The 17,512-nt window shown below is 44.8% G+C and overlaps 1 protein-coding gene and 1 pseudogene across 2 annotated transcripts in view; one reads left to right on the top strand and one right to left on the bottom strand.

Moving 5' to 3' along the window:
- Window positions 1-17,512, bottom strand: part of FBXO42 (F-box protein 42) — a 105,635-nt gene that overhangs the window by 75,759 nt on the left and 12,364 nt on the right. Inside the window, exon 1 of one of the 2 annotated variants that reach the window (XM_027522583.1) lies at window positions 6,172-6,372. The exons of the other annotated variant lie outside the window; for it this stretch is intronic. The gene's annotated coding sequence lies outside the window, so the exon portion shown is untranslated. Of the gene's footprint in view, window positions 1-6,171; window positions 6,373-17,512 lie in introns of those variants that run through there. 2 annotated transcript variants of the gene reach the window in all.
- LOC113880428 lies at window positions 6,769-9,504 on the top strand (annotated as a pseudogene).

Below are 17,512 nucleotides of genomic sequence, written 5' to 3'. Positions count from 1 at the left end.
TTTTCATAGACTATTTATCGTGTGTGGACATTTACATATTTTATGAGGCAGGAACTGTAACTCCCTTCCTGAAGATGAGGGAGACTGAGATCACACATCTAATAAACAGCACGGCCCTGGAACAAGACCAGTTCATTTAACAACTACATCAGCACTTCAGTCTGCATTCTAGAGTCACGCCAGCAAATATAACGAGAAGCAGGCAAATCTGAGGAACACTGAGCAAGATAACACAGGTCTGCACAGGGCACACACACAGATTGTTTCAGTAGTATTAACCAACGAGTCCCAGCTTTACAAGATTAGAATAAAATTACTCTATCTAGAGAAATGGGAATATTGAGATGGGAACCTGGTTAGTAAAGGTTTTTTTATCTTCAGAGACGTGTGGGGTGAAATAACGGACTTAGTTGTGAACACATGGGCAGTTGAATTAGAGAATATGCTGTATAAAGTCCCTGGAAAATTAAGAGGCATAAAAGAAAGATCACAACTGGATAGATTTAAGAAACATCCGGGCAGTGGTGTCAAATGAAGACACGAATAAGCCCAGTTCTCCAAAGACAGCAAGAGGAGCACAGCGGGAACGGGAGAACGTGTATTCCCGCTACAGGCACATCCACACACGGGCCAGGCAGGCCACTGGGACGCGCGAGGACGAAGCCAGCGGCCACGCTCCCTTGTTCCGGTCTCAACGTTCCGTCAAACAACGTAGTAACAATGTTTACGACCTGAGTGTTTACTATGTGCTAGGCAATACGTTGAGAAGTTCATTCGCACTCTGAAACTTAACTGTCCCCAAACGTGGGCATTACCCTCATTTTATAGGCGAAAAAACTGAGGGTTAAAGAACCTAAGGTCCATGCCCAAGGGAAGCAGCAGAACTAGGTAGGACATGAGCCTGGGTCTCCCCGGGGCCAGAGCCTATGATCTTAATTACTATACTGAAATAAATAATGATCAATCCAGCCCACAGAGCATATGTAAACCATTAAGCTTCCTCTGTGTGTTTATACGTTACATAAAAACTGTCATTTTAATCATTTTCGAATATGTAGTGCAGTGGCATCAAGTACATTGTTGGGCAACCGTCACCTCCATCAACCTCCAGAACTTTGATCCCAAACTAAAATTAAACTGTAACTCTCCCTTCCCTCTTCCCGGCCCCAGCAACGGTCATTCCACTTTTGCTCGCTATGAATTAAGACTGTTCTGGGGAGCTCATACCAGTGTCATCACACAGTATTTGTTCTTTTGCGGCTTATTTCACCTGATGCAACGTCTTTAAGGTTCATTACCGTTAAGTTACTTTAAGTTAAATAAAATGTGACATTCTAATCCACATACTGTTATGTATCTCAGTGGAAACAGTGTCAGACTTTTATTTTTTGGGGCTCCAAAATCACTACAGATGGTGACTGCAGCCATGAAATTAAAAGACGCTTACTCCTTGGAAGGAAAGTTATGACCAACCTAGATAGCATATTCAAAAGCAGAGACATTCCCTTGCCAACAAAGGTTCGTCTAGTCAAGGCTATGGTTTTTCCTGTGGTCATGTATGGATGTGAGAGTTGGACTGTGAAGAAGGCTGAGCACCGAAGAATTGATGCTTTTGAACTGTGGTGTTGGAGAAGACTCTTGAGAGTCCCTTGGACTGCAAGGAGATCCAACCAGTCCATTCTGAAGGAGATCAGCCCTGGGATTTCTTTGGAAGGAATGATGCTGAAGCTGAAACTCCAGTACTTTGGCCGCCTCATGTGAAGAGTTGACTCATTGGAAAAGACTCTGATGCTGGGAGGGATTGGCGGCAGGAGGAGAAGGGGATGACAGAGGATGAGATGGCTGGATGGCATCACTGACTCAATGGACGTGAGTCTGAGTGAACTCCGGGAGCTGGTGATGGACAGGGAGGCCTGGCGTGCTGCGATTCATGGCGTCGCAAAGAGTTGGACACGACTGAGCGACTGAATTGAACTGAACAGAGAATTATATTCCAAAATGCCATTATGATTTATGAAACACACTTAGAAGAGAGAACTACATTTACCGGGGGAGAAAAAAGGTGGGGAGAGGTAATGAAGACTGACAAATCAAAATTTGAAGGACCCACAGGAAAGTAAGGAAGAGAGCAGTGTGCTTGATTTTGACTAGACCAAAGGGTCTATTTGGAAAGACGTCATTACGTATCTCAAAGCAAAAGGTAAGAGAGCAGTCCTTAGAACAGACCGCAAACAACACTGCTGGACCAACCAAGGAAAGCTTTAAAATAAACACTGAGCTAGAAGGATAAACTCCCATTTCCCCTTGATCTAACCAGCAGATGGGAGAGGAGACACTTAGTAAAACTGTACTGATCAACTTAAAATTAACATCAACCTTTCTCCAAACAAGAGGTTCATTCTGGAAAAAAAAAATTTCTTGTTCTCTATATAGTAACATGAAGCAAACATTTAAGTGAGACGAATAAAGGAAACAGATTTTGGGGAGTATGCCATACTAAGGAATTCCTTAAGACAGCTGAAATAAAATTATCCTAAATATGAAATATTCTAAGAGAATATTAGTAGCTAAAACTAAAACTTGTTTGCCTTTAAAGAAATTGTATGAACTACCTGAAATCTATGTATTCAATATAACTAGGAAACAAGAGAAAACATGTTACTGTCTAAGCCAAGATACTGTCCAGAGTAGTAAAATTTTACAAATAACTATTGCTTTATATAATATCTGTACGTTTATCAGATTTATGAATTTAAAAAACATTAAAGTACAAGATACTTCCACTTTTGAAGGAAAACAGAACAGAAAGATTGGGAAAAAATTAAATGCCTAGGAGAAAACTTTAGAAATTAAAAAGTAGAAACTTAATACAGGAAGAATCAGAACTCAGAGCAAATTTGCCTTCTGATCCATACGTGAGTAAGGAAACACAAAACTAAGCTTCCCAAGAGTACCACTAAGTCATAATTTCACAAGACATTTAGAAGAATGTCACAAGAAACTATTTTTAAAGTAAGCCACAGTGTTATGAGTTTAATAGTGGGCAATTTTAAAATGACTTGTCTACCTTTCTACACGTAAGCTAGAAAAAGGAACACACCACCTTCACTTTCCTGTCAACCACGACCCGAAGCACCCATTTTCAGTTAAGGTACAGATGGTGCGTGTCCAACACTGCACCGCTTACAGATGCCGCTCAATTCAAACATCTGTAGACTTTCTGCAGCGTGGGCAACAGCACGCTACATTGATTATAAAATACCACAGCACTAAGACGAGAAAACTGTACCGAACAGAAGTTCAAGATCAGAGATGCTAAGCAACCTCAATCTATGTAAATAGATTTTACAAAACAGTTTAGTAGAGTCTGGCTTAAGCTGTTAGCTTCACTTCAAAAGGAGAAGGACGTTCTTGCTTTATTTATTATTGGGAAAAGAGACAGTATTAATAATCACTAATAGTCAACATTCTAAGGGACAGACAACTAAACATTGATTAAGTGTGATCAAATTAAAATCATAGTCCTGCATGTGCCCGTTTATAAAACAAAAACCAAAGCGTCATCCCTCTAAAGTTGTCACCACTTAGTAATCTGAGATATTTTAATTGCAGCTGCAATGTTTGTGTTTATCTCTTGTGCATGTGACTCACTCTCAAAAAGGTTCTCCCAAGCCTCTGGTGGATTTCTGAGGATGCAGAAACCATAACTGGGGCTCACTGTGTGGGAAGTGTCTGAACAGTGAATGAATAAAAGAGGAAAAGAACTCATGACAGAATTATTTTCTAAGTTTTTATAAAAAGCAGGTTGCTCACAAAAGGGATATTTTCCTGCAGAATAACAGGAAAGGCTGGGGAAAGCCACCCTGGCTCTGAGACTTTCTCACTCCTTTGGTTGGATTCAGTGCATTTTTCACACTGCGGCGTATTTAACTCATTTCTTAGACTGGCTCCCAGACCATGTTGCGAGCAACTTCAGACCAAAAGCTGTCTTGTCTTAGAATCATCAGGACCCACTTCCCAGATTGTCCAGCACAGAGAAGGCCCTCAACATGCATCTTCATAAAACTGATCACTGAATAATCAATTTTACATTCGCCTTCTATTTTACAAAGCATTTTCACAAACACTGTTGTTTCACGTAACAATCTTGTGAAGTGAGAAGGGCGTAATTTAAACAAATGGCTTCTGGTTTCATACAGACTGACTAAAACAAACCTGAAATCACAAAGACAATCGTGTATTTTTGTTCATCTCTGGAGTAACTTCTGGGGACTTCAATATTCTTGTAAAACCTAGAGGCTGCGCTAGCATTTTCACAGTATGTAGCAATTACACGGCTCTGAGTCTTACAGGAGGGTTTTAACTTTATAAAGCAGTTTTAGAGAAGGCTCTTCCAGAAATCAGACACTTGAGAAGCATTCTAAGCGATTTTTCCTGATCCTACTTTTCTGTGACTCTGAGAAGAAACTGCAAAAGGCAAAACGCTGGAGAGTGAATGATGTCATGGATGTCCTGAAGTTGCATCAATACCTGATGATGATTTAGCACAACAACCCAACACAGCGCGCCAAGAAGTGCAGTGCCAAACCACCAGGACGTTTCCTGCATTAATCTCCTGACTCTTTATTAGCACATTGATACACAGAGCGGCTCTCCAACTTTCTAAAACAGAGAAGTTGCTGGTTTAGGTTCATGTCCTTAGCAAAGGCACTGAGAGAATCTACAAATCCCTATGGAAGAGGCTCTAAGAGGAAAAAAGGCCCCCAAATTAACTAACATTAAACAGTAGTTCTTCTAACAATTAAAAGCTCCTGAAACAGACTGAAAACCCACGGATCAATATAGATAAGAGTAATACTTATACCAGGCTTGTCAAAAGCTAACAGTTATAGGATATAAAAGGACATCATGCAACAGAAAGGAAACCAGTTTATATACACGCATACACTCAAAATGAGGGATCTGAAGCAGGGCGTCACTATTCCCAGTAAAAGCTGCAGACTAAATCTTAAATGCTCACCTCTGAACGATGCTATTTCCTCTCAGATTTTCGTGTCCCTTTAAACCCATGTCATCCTTCTTAAGCACTAGTTGAACAAATATAAGTTACAAAAGGTATCTGGCGTGTCCAAGCCAAGGCTATGGCCTCAACAATTTCCCACAGAACAACTGCAACTGAAGCCATCATTCCTCAAGGAAGAAACCGCAAGGCTTCACACTGGCTTCTCTACTAGAGAAACAAAATCAAAGTCTCCACATTAGCATCTGAACAACAGCAACAAAAGTTGTTCTCAAGAAGGCTAAGAACAGCACAACGTCAGGCCAGCAACCGAGAACGGGTAATGCGTTCTGGGCAACTGGAACCAACCACAGGAAAAGTCCAAAGACTATGGCAATTAAGAAATAAAGCTTTTATTCTCCCAATAAAATTCAGAGACCAGTAGACAAAAGCAATTAGGTATCGAAATCTTAACAATCCAAAGGTTTCAAAGGAACGAGGGCTTCATTAGCACCGAAGTTACTCTGCGGAGACTATCAAGATCTTACAACTGTTTTTTCTTCGTTTACAAATTGGTTCCCACCCTCCACGGTTCCCTTTGCACAAACAATTCTCGCCAGAAGCCTTCCACTGTCACAACGTGGGCTGCTGTCTTAATCAAGGAGATCCGCAGTTCCTACTTCGCTGGGGGAACACTCAAAAAGCTAAAAGGGTAGGAAAGGTTGCTTGTGTTTCATTTTTTAAAACCAATTCCAAAATCTTCCTTTTGCAGCTGCAGCTTCAGAGATGCTGGCTCCTCGCCGCAGCCCTAATTTTGGAGAGCACCGGACTCCGGCGCCTCCCGAGGCGTTAAAGATTTGGGGGCGGGGTGGAAGGTGATCTGACACCTCAAAGCCATCCTTACCCCGGTCACACACCCTTCGTGGCCCCGGTGGGGGGACGAAAACCGCCGTGCTAGAGGGCAGAGGCCGGGTTCGCCCATCCCAGAGGCTGCCTGGAAAAGGGCTCTCCTGCCTGCCTCACCCGGAGATGCCGAGGAAGACTAAGGCGAGGCCCCCAGGCCAGCCGGCACCGACCCCCGCGCGGGGTCCACGGCCCGGGCCGGACCCAGCGCATAAAGGGCAGAAGGCGCCGGCTCCCAGCCGCGGCCCCGGGAGAGGAAGAGGCCTCACCTGGCCTAGCCCGCGCCACGTTCTCGGGTACGCTCCGCTGGCGAAGGCGGTGAGGGAACCCGGGTCAGGACGCGAGCAGACGCGCTGCGCCGCAGGCCGCGCCCGCCGCACTCGGGACTCCTCACAGCTGGCGGGACACCGAGCAGCCCGGAGCCGCCATCTTCCTCCACTCAAACGCCGCCGCCGCTCTGGCTGAGAAGACAGCGCGGAGCGCGCATGCGCCACGGGCCGGCGCGGAGGGCGCGCGCGCGCACTTGTCAGCGCGGCGGGCCCGCGCGGGGCGGCCTGTGGGCGGTGCCAGGTGGGAAGGTGCGTGCCGCCGCGCACCGCCTCAGCCCGCCGCCACCGCCCCGCACCCCACTGCAGACCCCGGCAGGTTCTCCAAGGTCGGAACGCCGCCTGTGGAGCCAGGCTGGAGGGAAGGACGGCCTCAGAACCGCTCTCACCCGCACTCCTTGGGACAATCAAGCAGGTTTACCAACGGCTTGAGACTGTAATAGATGTCAGTTAATTCACTTGTACTTCTCAGGGTCCGATGAGCACAAGTGCTCTTGATGCCAACTGATGGAGAGAAACTCAGTGCCTTGGTTATGCAACTAAGCCTCCCGTAACTGTAACCACCACTGTGTGACTGGTTACTGACTCCATTTTTCAGGTGCGGAAACTGAGGCACAGGATGTATCATTTTCCCAAAGCCACATTGCAGGGTAGTTGGGGTGCGGAGGTAGGATTTGAATTTAGGCGTAACTGGTTCCCAAGCTCTTTGTTCTTTCCATCATCATTATTGCGATGGGATGGGTTCCAGCAAAGTCCCCCTTCCAAGGGAGCAATCTGGTGTGTGAATGCCAACCTTCCTGAAGTATCTGTACAGCATGTGATCGAAGGGGGTGCCAGAGATATAGAGCCCAAGGACGTCAGTCTTCACCCCAGGCACCTAACAATGAAGCAACCTTGAACTGCCAGCCCACCACCCTGGGATAAAGTGGGCATTCTGGGACACCTCATAGGACATGGGGCTGGGTCAGAACCAAGTCTGCTCTCAAGTTGGGAAGGCAAGACGCTATTGAACAGATCTGGGTCAAGCTCACTCTGAAAAGCACTATCTGTGCTACACACTTGAATAATGCAAAGACCCCTGGTTAAACACTCACGGAGGGAGCTTTCTGGTGGTCCAGTCTTTAGAAATCTGCCTTGCAATGCAGGGGACACCAATTCAATCGCTCATGCTGGAGGATCCCACTTTCCCCGGGGGGCAACTAAGCCTCTGCATGGCAGTTACTGAGCCAGTGGGCCCTGGAGCAGGTGCTCCACAAGAGAAGCCCCTGCCCACCACAAGTAGAGAAAGCCTGCTCAAAGCAACGAAGACCCTCCACAGCCAATGAGTAAAAAAATCTTAGGGGGGGAAAAAGCCTTTCAGTTAGAAAATGTCACAGCAAAAGAGAAACTTGGTAGTTATATATAAAAATAAATATTAAAATCATATCATTAAAAATCCCAAGCTTGGCTTCCGGGTTGGCTCAGTGGTAAAGAATGTCTGCCAACGCAGGAGACACAGGTTTGGTCCCTAGTCCAGAAAGACTGTCCACGCCTCGAGACAACAGAGCCTGTGTGCCACAGCTACTGAGCTTGTGCTCCAGGCCCGGAGAGCCACAAATCCTGAGTCCATGTGCCACAACTGCTGAAGCCTGAGTGCTGTAGAGCCTGAGCTCTGCAACAAGACCAGAGGCTGTGATGAGAAGCCCATGCAGGCAACCAGAGTAGCCCCGCCCAGCACTGGAGAAAAGCCCTTGCAGCAGTGAAGACCCCCACGTGTCAAGTAAAATTTTTTAAATCTCAAGCTTAAAAATTGTCATAGAACGTGTGAACAATTCCACACCCCCAAATACTCTGTAGAGCTCAGTGTTAGAAACACTGGACCAGCTTGTAAGTGCTTCCTTTTAAAAATGCAGGTTCTACCTTTTGGCTCTCTGGAGGTCAGCAACAATGAGCACCTTATGAAAGGCAGCAAAAAGGGAACCAAGAAGGAAGTGGTTGGTCTGTTTTCTAAGAAAGATTGGTATAATGTGAAAACATCAGCTATGTTCAATATAAGAAATATTGGAAAAACACTAGTAAAAACTCTGGGAACCAAAATCCCATCTGATGGCCTCTGGGGTTGTTGTTTTGAAGTGAGCCTTGCTGATGTGCAGAATGATGAAGTGGCATTTTAAAACTTCAAGCTAATTACTGAGGATGTTCAGGGCAAAAACTGCCTAATTTCCATGGCAATGATACCTCTGACAAAACATGCTCCATGGTCAAAAATGGCAGACTGTGATTGAAGCTCATGTTGATGTCAAGATTACTGATGGTTACTTGCTTGTTTGTTTTCTCTTGACTTTACTAAAAAAAAAAAGAAAAGAAAAGAAAGAAAATGAAACAATCAGATTCAGAAGAACTCTTATGCTCAGCTTCGACAGGTCCACCAAACCCAAAAGATGATGGAAATCATGACCCAAGAGATGCAGACAAATGACTAGATAGAAGTGGTCAATAAGTTGATTTCAGACAGCATTGGAAGAGACCTAAAAGGTTTATCGGTCTATTTACCCACTCCATGATGTCTTTGTTAGAAAAGTAAAACTGCATACACACACACACACACACACACACACACACACACCTGGGGCATCCATGGTGCTTCAATGGTAAAGAATCCGCCTGCCAATGCAGGGCCTCAGGGTTTGATCCCTGGGTCACATAATTGAATCACTGTGCTGTACACCTGAAACTAACTCAACACTGTGAATCAAGTATACTTCAGTTACACTTTTTAATATAGATGAATAAATAATAAAGTAAAAATGCTGAAGAAGTTCAAGTTTGACTTGGGAAAACACATGCAGTTTTATAGTGAAGTGGTGATTCTGGAAAAGCTACTGGGGATGAGACAGGTACTAAAGTTGAATGAGCCAACAGATGTGGGCCATGCAACCAAGAATCTTTAAAATTCAGACTTTTAACGGTGGTAAAAATCTTGTGTAAAAAACTAGGTTCCAGGGCCCAGGCTAGACACTGCCTCCAACTTCTTCTAAAGCTCCCCAGGGATTCTGATGGCCAGTTGGGTTTGGAACTGCTAGGTCATGATAGAACAGGTTCAAATACAGAACCACTCCACCGTGAATCTCCTAGCTCAAAGACAGCAGGGACTTTCTGTACACTGCTTTATCACCAAATAGAGACTGGCACACATTGGAGACTCACCAAGTATTTGTTGAACGAATAAATGAACTGGGAATTTGAAAACAAGGCATCCAGTCAAATATTAGCGAGTGCCCATGGCAGCCCTCTCCACTGTTCTCGCCTGGAAAATTTCACTGCCAGAGAAGCCTGACGGGCTGCGTCCATGGATCACAAAAAAGTTGGGACATGGCTTAGTGACTAAACAAGAACTATGTGCCAAGCCATAGTAATGTACTTAAAAAAAAAAAAGTCTAGTAATGTACTTTTAAATAAAACAACAAAGTCCTTGACCTCATGGAGGCCCCACAGTTTCCTGGGAGAGACAGAAAATGCTGTGTAAAAGGCCAATAAAAATTATCATTGATGATAAGCCCTAAGTATTATTATTACAGCAATGGCAGTCAGTGTATAATGTATACTCTTATTATATACCAAACCCTGCTACTTTAGCTTCCCTGGTAGCTCAGACGGTAGGTAGAGTCTGCCTGAAATGCAGGAGACCTAGGTTCTGTCCCTGGGTTGGGAAGGTCTCCTGGAAAAGGAAATGGCAACCTGCTTCAGTATTCTTGCCTGGAGAATCCCATGGACAGAAGAGCCTGGTGAACTGCAGTCCATGGGTTGCAAAGAGTTAGACAAGCAACTAACTTTTCTATGTTGCACAACTTCTAAACACTGCTAAGTAAGTGCCTTTGTTGAGCTTATTTTGCAGCTGATGAACCTGATGAACACTGGGATTAAGTGGCTTAACCTAAAGTCACAGTGGGTTTGAACCCAGGTGGTCTCTCTTCAAAGACTGCTACTGAACTCTGTACAATGTTGCTTCTGACAAACAAAAGGAACATAAGATTAAGGTCAGTTAATATATGGCCTGGAATATCAGGAGAAAAACTGGATATTACCTCCTAGGTCGTGGAGATTTGGGGGTAGGGAGGATATATGATGAAATGGTGTTTTAGAACAATCTCTCTACATGGTGAAGACAGACTGGGACATGACTGGAGATGAGGGGACAAAACAAAGCTCGGGTGAGGGGAGTGGCTATGATCCGATCCCTCTAGTATCGTCCAGAGGCCACCACGACAATTACTGCAAGGAATTTCTTACGTATGTACTTACTTAGAGTAAATAATGTACGCACGTAAAACAAATTTCAAAGGGACAAAAGGACACATGATAAAATGAAGTGCAGCCCGTCTCCCAGCCACCTGGTAAACTTTGCCTCTCCACCAAGGTGACCACCGTTACAAGTCCCTTATATCTCTCTAGAGATGCATACACAAATACACATATAAATTTAAAAACCTACACAAAGCAAACTATACACACTGCTCTGTACCGTGTTGTTTTTCTAATAACTATAGTTCTTCGAGATCTTTTGAAGTCAGTTTATTTAGAACCACCTAAGTTTTGTTAGTAGTTCATTCTAGTCCTTTGCATGGCTGGTCCATATATTTTTAAAACAAATCCTCTAGAGATAGGCATTTGTTTCCAGTCTTCTGTGATTATAAACAAACAGCAATCAATATCCTTATACATTTATTTGCATATGAGTACACGTATCTGTAGGGAAATTTCCTAGAAATGCAGTTGCTGGGGGACTTCCCTGGGGAAGGACTGAGGCAGTCGAGTGGTTAAAACTTCACCTTCCAATGCAGAGGGTGTGGGTTCCGTCCCTGGTAAAGGAGCTAGGATCCTACATGCCTCCTGACCAGAAGACCAAAACATAAAACAGAAATAATATTGTAACATATGCAGTAGAATTTATAAAATGGTCCACATAAAGAAAATATTTTAAAAAATGGAATTTCTGGGTTAACAGACATGTACATTTTAAATACTGGTAGGGGGTTCATGGGCTTTCCTGGCAGTTCAGCTGGTAAAGAATCCACCTGCAATGCAGGAGACTCCAGTGCGATCCCTGAGTTGGGAAGATGCCCTGGTGAAGGGATAGGCTACCCACTCCAGTATTCTTGGTCTTCCCTGGTGGCTCAGAAATTAAAAATAATTTACCTGCAATGTGGGAGACCTGAGTTCAATCCCTGGGTTGGGACGATCCCCTGGAGGGCATGGCAACCCACTCCAGTATTCTTGCCTGGAGAATCCCCAGGGACAGAGGAGCCTGGCGGGCTACAGTCCATGGGGTCACAGTCAGATACGACTGAGTGGCAAAGCACAGCACAGAACAGGGGGTTCATAGAAAAATCAAGGGAATTCCAGAAAAACATCAACTTCTGCTCCAGTGACTAAGCTAAAGCCTTTGCTGTGTATGGAGTACAACAGGAAAATTCTGAAAGAGATGGGAATACCAGACCACCTTACCTGCCTCCTGAGAAACCTGTATGGAGGTCAAGAAGCAACAGGTGGAACTGTAGGGAAATTGGGAAAGGAGTATGTCAAGGCTGTATCTTGTCACCCTGTTTATTTAACTTATATACAGAGTACATCATGAGACATGCCGGGCTAGATGAAGCTCAAACCTGAATCAAGATTGCCAGGAGAAATATCAACAACCTCAGCCATGCAGATGATACCACCTAATAGCAGAAAGAGAAGAGGAATTAAAGAGCCTCTTGATGAAAGTGAAAGAGCATAGTGAAAAAGGTGGCTTAAAACTCAACGTTCAAAAAACTAAGATCATGGCATAAAATCCCATTGCTTCATGGCAAATAGATGGGGAAACAATGGAAACAGTAACAGTTTATTGGGCCCCAAAGTCACTGCAGATGGTGACTACAACCCATGAAATTAAAAGATGTTTGCTCCTTGGAAGAAAAGCTATGACCAACCTGGACAGTGTATTAAAAAGCAGAGACATCACCTTGCCAACAAAGGGTTCATCTAGTCAAAGCTATAGTTTTTCCAGTGGCCATGTATGGATGTGAGAGTTGGACTATAAAGAAAGCTGAGCACTGAAGAATTGATGCTTTTGAACTGTGGTGTTGGGAGAGGACTCTTGAGAGTCCCTTGAAAACAGCAAGGAGATCCAACTAGTCCATCCTAAAGGAGATCAACCCTGAATATTCACTGGAAGGACTGATGCTGAACCTCCATGCTGAAGCTCCAATACTTTGGCCACCTGATGCAAAGAGCCAACTCACTGGAAAAGACCCTGATGCTGGGTAAGATTGAAGGCAAGAGAAGGGAGCAACAGAGGATGAGTTGGTTGGGTGGTATCATTGACTCAATGAACATGAGTTTTGAGCAAACTGGAGATAGTGAAGGACAGGGAAGCCAGGCATGCTACAGTCCATGGAGTCCCAAAGAGTCGGACAGGAATGAGCGATTGAACAAGAAGTGGCCATTTATTTCTTAACTGCCTACGTGGCCTCAACTTGGAAATCAGATAGAAAATGTTCTCACTATGGGCTTTACTCTTATATTTCTATCACATGCTAGATTGTTTCATGTCATAGATCAAACGTACCTAAGTTCTGAGTGCAAATCCCTAAGCCCCAAACATGGTATAACGAACATTTCATAAGAAAGAGAAGCTCATGCTTTAGGGTCTCTGCCTGTGCTTGTTTATGCCACTGCATCAACTTTTGGGGCTTTCCCCCTGGAGGAAGAACCTGCCACCACTTCCTTAATTTATTCATTTTTGGCCATGCCACACAGCATGTGGGATCTTAATTCCCCCACCAAGGATTGAACCAATACCCCCTGCATAAGAAGCATAGAGTTTTAACCAATGGACCACCAAGGAAGTCCCCTACTTCCTCAATTTTAGACTTCACTTGATTCCGTCCCTTCATTTTAGAGATGAGGAAGGGACTTGCCCAAGATCACAGGCCTACATGATTAATTAGGGCAGGCCTCTTGATTACCTATTTGGTGTAACAAAAGCTGTTTCCTTTGCAGCATCCTCAAATGATCTCCAAGATATCTATCTTTATGGTCTCCTGGAAGATTCAGTCAGGAATGCTCAACCAACTCCTTTGCTAAAGCTCTTTGCCAAATGTTAACACAATTGTGAGAAACTATCGCCCTCTGCTGGTAACATGCAGTAACTTACAAAGCCTTAACCGACTGCAACAAGGAAAAACTAATCAATCCCACCTCAAACAGTGAGACTTAGCTGATGCCCGATTGATGGTCTCATCCACCATGCTGCTGCCAAGGCGGTTAGAACAATTTTCTTAAAAGAATGAGTTCAGGGCTTCCCTGGCGGCTCAGTGGTTAATAATCCACCTGCCAGTGCAGGTACTTGGGTCAGCCCCTGGTCAGGAAAGATTCCACATGCTGCAGGGTAGCTAAGCCTGTGCACCACATCTTAACGGAAATCTGTGCTGTAGAGCCCACGAGCTGGAACTACTGAGCCCACACACTTATAGCCTATGCTCTGCAACAAAAGCCCCTGCAGTGAGAAGCCCACATGTCGCAATAATGCAGTAGCCCTAGAGCCTGGCGCTGGGAGGGACTGGGGGCAGGAGGAGAAGGGGACGGCAGAGGATGACATGGCTGGGTGGCATCACCGACTCGATGCACATGAGTCTGGGTGGACTCCAGGGGTTGGTGATGGACAGGGAGGCCTGGCGTGCTGCGATTCATGGGGTCACAGAGTCGGACACGACGGAGCGACTGGACTGGACTGAAAGCCCATGCAGCAATGAAGACCCACCGCAGCCATAAATATGTAAATTAATCTTTTTTTTTTTTTTTTAAGAATTGAGTTCACAGGAGGATGTATTTAAAGTATAGTTCCAGAGAGTGAACAAAACAAAATCTTCGATCTTTCAAGGTGGTCAAGACTTTAATGGTATTAGTAGTATTTTAGAGCAGAGTATTTGAACTGCTGAAAAGTGAAAGGGAAGTCGCTCAGTCGTGTCCAACTCTTTGTGGCCCCATGAACTTTAATCCACCACACTCCTCCGTCCACGGGATTTTCCAGGCAAGGGTACTGCAGAGGGTTGCCATTTCCTTCTCCAGAGATCTTCCCGACCCAGGGATCGAACCCAGGTCCCCCGCATTGTAGGCAGGTGCTTCAGCATCTGAGCCACCAGGGAAGTCATTTGACCTGCTAGTGGAATATATATGTGAAGTGCCAATGAGAAACCTAGCTATATGAGTTGGAAACATTAGGTCAGTTCAAGGTTGGAGATGAACTTTGGGAGTCACCAACTGTGGGTGGCTTACACCAGAGGCATGTTGGTAAACAATGGACTGAGGACAGACGAAGAGATGATTGAAATTCCAGACACAGGAAGTCATGAAACCAGAAAGCTAGTAAGCATGTTACTGTAACTTCTAAATAAAGACTAGTAACAGCTTCAGCAATATGTGAACCGTGAACTTCCTGATGTTCAAGCTGGTTTTAGAAAAGGCAGAGGAACCAGAGATCAAATTGCCAACATCCGCTGGATCACGGAAAAAGCAAGAGAGTTCCAGAAAAACATCTATTTCTGCTTTATTGACTATGCCAAAGCCGTTGACTGTGTGGATCACAATAAACTGTGGAAAATTCTGAAAGAGATGGGAATACCAGACCACCTGACCTGCCTCTTGAGAAACCTGTATGCAGGTCAGGAAGCAACAGTTAGAACTGGACATGGAACAATAGACTGGTTTCAAATAGGAAAAGGAGTATGTCAAGGCTGTATATTGTCACTCTGCTTATTGAACTTATATGCAGAGTACATCATGAGAAACGCTGGACTGGAAGAAACAACAAGCTGGAATCAAGATTGCTGGGAGAAATATCGATAACCTCAGCTATGCAGATGACACCACCCTTATGGCAGAAAGTGAAGAGGAACTAAAAAGCCTCTTGATGAAAGTGAAAGAGGAGAGTGAAAAAGTTGGCTTAAAGCTCAAAATTCAGAAAACGAAGATCATGGCATCCGGTCCCACCACTTCATGGGAAATAGATGGGGAAACAGTGGAAACAGTGTCAGACTTTATTTTTTTAGGCTCCAAAATCACTGCAGATGGTGACTGCAGCCATGAAATTAAAAGATGCTTACTCCTTGGAAGGAAAGTTATGATCAACCTAGATAGCATATTGAAAAGCAGAGACATTACTTTGCCAACAAAGGTTCGTCTAGTCAAGGCTATGGTTTTTCCAGTGGTCATGTATGGATGTGAGAGTTGGACTGTGAAGAAAGCTGAGCGCCAAAGAATTGATGCTTTTGAACTGTGGTGTTGGAGAAGACTCTTGAGAGTCCCTTGGACTGCAAGGAGATCCAACCAGTCCATTCTGAATCCAGTCCCTGGGATTTCTTTGAAAGGAATGATGCTAAAGCTGAAACTCCAGTACTTTGGCCACCTCACGCGAAGAGTTGACTCATTGGAAAAGACTCTGATGCTGGGAGGGATTGGGGGCAGGAGGAGAAGGGGATGACAGAGGATGAGATGGCTGGATGGCATCACTGACTCGATGGACGTGAGTCTGGGTGAACTCCGGGAGCTGGTGATGGACAGGGAGGCCTGGCGTGCTGCGATTCATGGGGTTGCAAAGAGTCGGACACGACTGAGCGACTGAACTGAACTGAACAGTTAAGTCATGACTGCAATTTATAATAATCATTAAGCATACAGATGGCAACATTTCTCAACAGGAAACTCACTTTAGAAAGATTAAATGGCATGCTAAAAATATGAGAAGAAGCCTATTCTAAGAAGTGCATTCTAAGTCAGACAACTTCACTGTAGCAGCCAAAAGCAACGCTACTAAATAGTGCTTTGAATCCTGAGAGGCCACCGAACACGCCAGAGAGAAGAAAAAAGTTATTTGCCTCTTCTCCTGCTTTCATGTTTTGGCAAAAAAAAAAAACAGGATCAGAAGTGAGAATGATAAATCTTCTTAAGGCAGGCAGGGGCTTCCCCAGTGGCTCAATGGGTAAAGAGTCCGCCTGCTGTGCAGGAGACACAGGTTCAATCTGTGGGTCAGGAAGATCCCCCGGAGGAGGAAATGGCAAGCCACTCCAGTAGTCTTGCCTGGAGAATTCCGTGGACAGAGAGCCTCGTGGGCTACAGCCCATGGATCACAAAGAGTCGGACACGACTGAGCGACTGATCCGATCTGATCTGAATGTCGATAAAACAACTAATGTTTTCACCTCACAGTAGAGGATACAGTGTTAACAGATGCTTGGAACACTGCTTTATGAGGAGGAAATACTGTAATCACTTTCACTCTATCAGATAGAAATAATAAAATGTATGCATCCGTGGATATCTTTCATCCTTTTGTTACCAAGCAAGGGCTCACTGTCTGACACACACAGAAGCCAATACTATGGCACCAGCTTTTAGAAAAAGAATGACTTTTATTGTGAGGTCAAGCAATAGGAGGCAGGGCTCAAATCTGTCTCCCCATCCAGTGTTCAGGGTGAAAGGTAAGGGGTTAGGGGAATTTCAAACTTGGCACAGTCTTATTGGCTAGTCTTGGAGGTCAGAAAGCCGATTGGAATCAAGCTACTTGGACAGCCGGAAGCTGTCCAAGTCTTTCTTACTGAAGAACTTCTTGCTGGTAAAAGGCTCCAGTGGCAACATTCCTATTTTATGAGTTCTGTAAACTGAAGATTCTAGGTCCTGGGGTCATCCTGGAGACATGGGTTCCTGTCTGCCACAGGTGCCGTGCTGTCTGTAAAATAACTCAAGGCTTGATTAATCAACAGCCTATTGAAGGAGGCAAACCAGGGTAAACAGGTCAATGTTTATGTGCTATTTCAGATTTCCCCCTTTTCTTTGTACATTCCTCAGTCTTAAGGCAAACAGGGTGACGCCCGCTCTGGCTGTAGGAAATGGTCTCCAGCAGTGTCACAGGAATAACGCAGACGAAAGTGGCTCGCAAGACAGGCTCCACTTCTGCAGGCAAAGATGCGGGAGCCAGCACGCCGCGTGGGACGTGCTCCCGGTGTTCATCCCTGAAACGCAGGTTCCCTCCCCTGGATCCTCGCAGGCGGAAGACCACAGAGTCACAATCTTCCCCGAACGGCGCCTAAGTTTTTATTGGTCGATGGGGGTCATGCGTGATACTTGTAAGCTTCTGAGTGGAGGATTTATATTAAATATTTTCTCCAGCCCTTTAGTTCTTTGCAGGTGTGCAGGGTAAAGCCCACAAAAGTAGCCTGCCAAATTGTTCTTATGAGGAAGAGAAACCAGGAAGGTAAGAAAACAA

The sequence above is a fragment of the Bos indicus x Bos taurus genome, chromosome 2 (assembly GCF_003369695.1).
Source record: "Bos indicus x Bos taurus breed Angus x Brahman F1 hybrid chromosome 2, Bos_hybrid_MaternalHap_v2.0, whole genome shotgun sequence".
Taxonomy (NCBI): domain Eukaryota; kingdom Metazoa; phylum Chordata; class Mammalia; order Artiodactyla; family Bovidae; genus Bos; species Bos indicus x Bos taurus.
The sequence above is the reverse complement of the archived record's forward strand: the minus strand, read 5'-3'. Positions and strand labels throughout refer to the sequence as shown.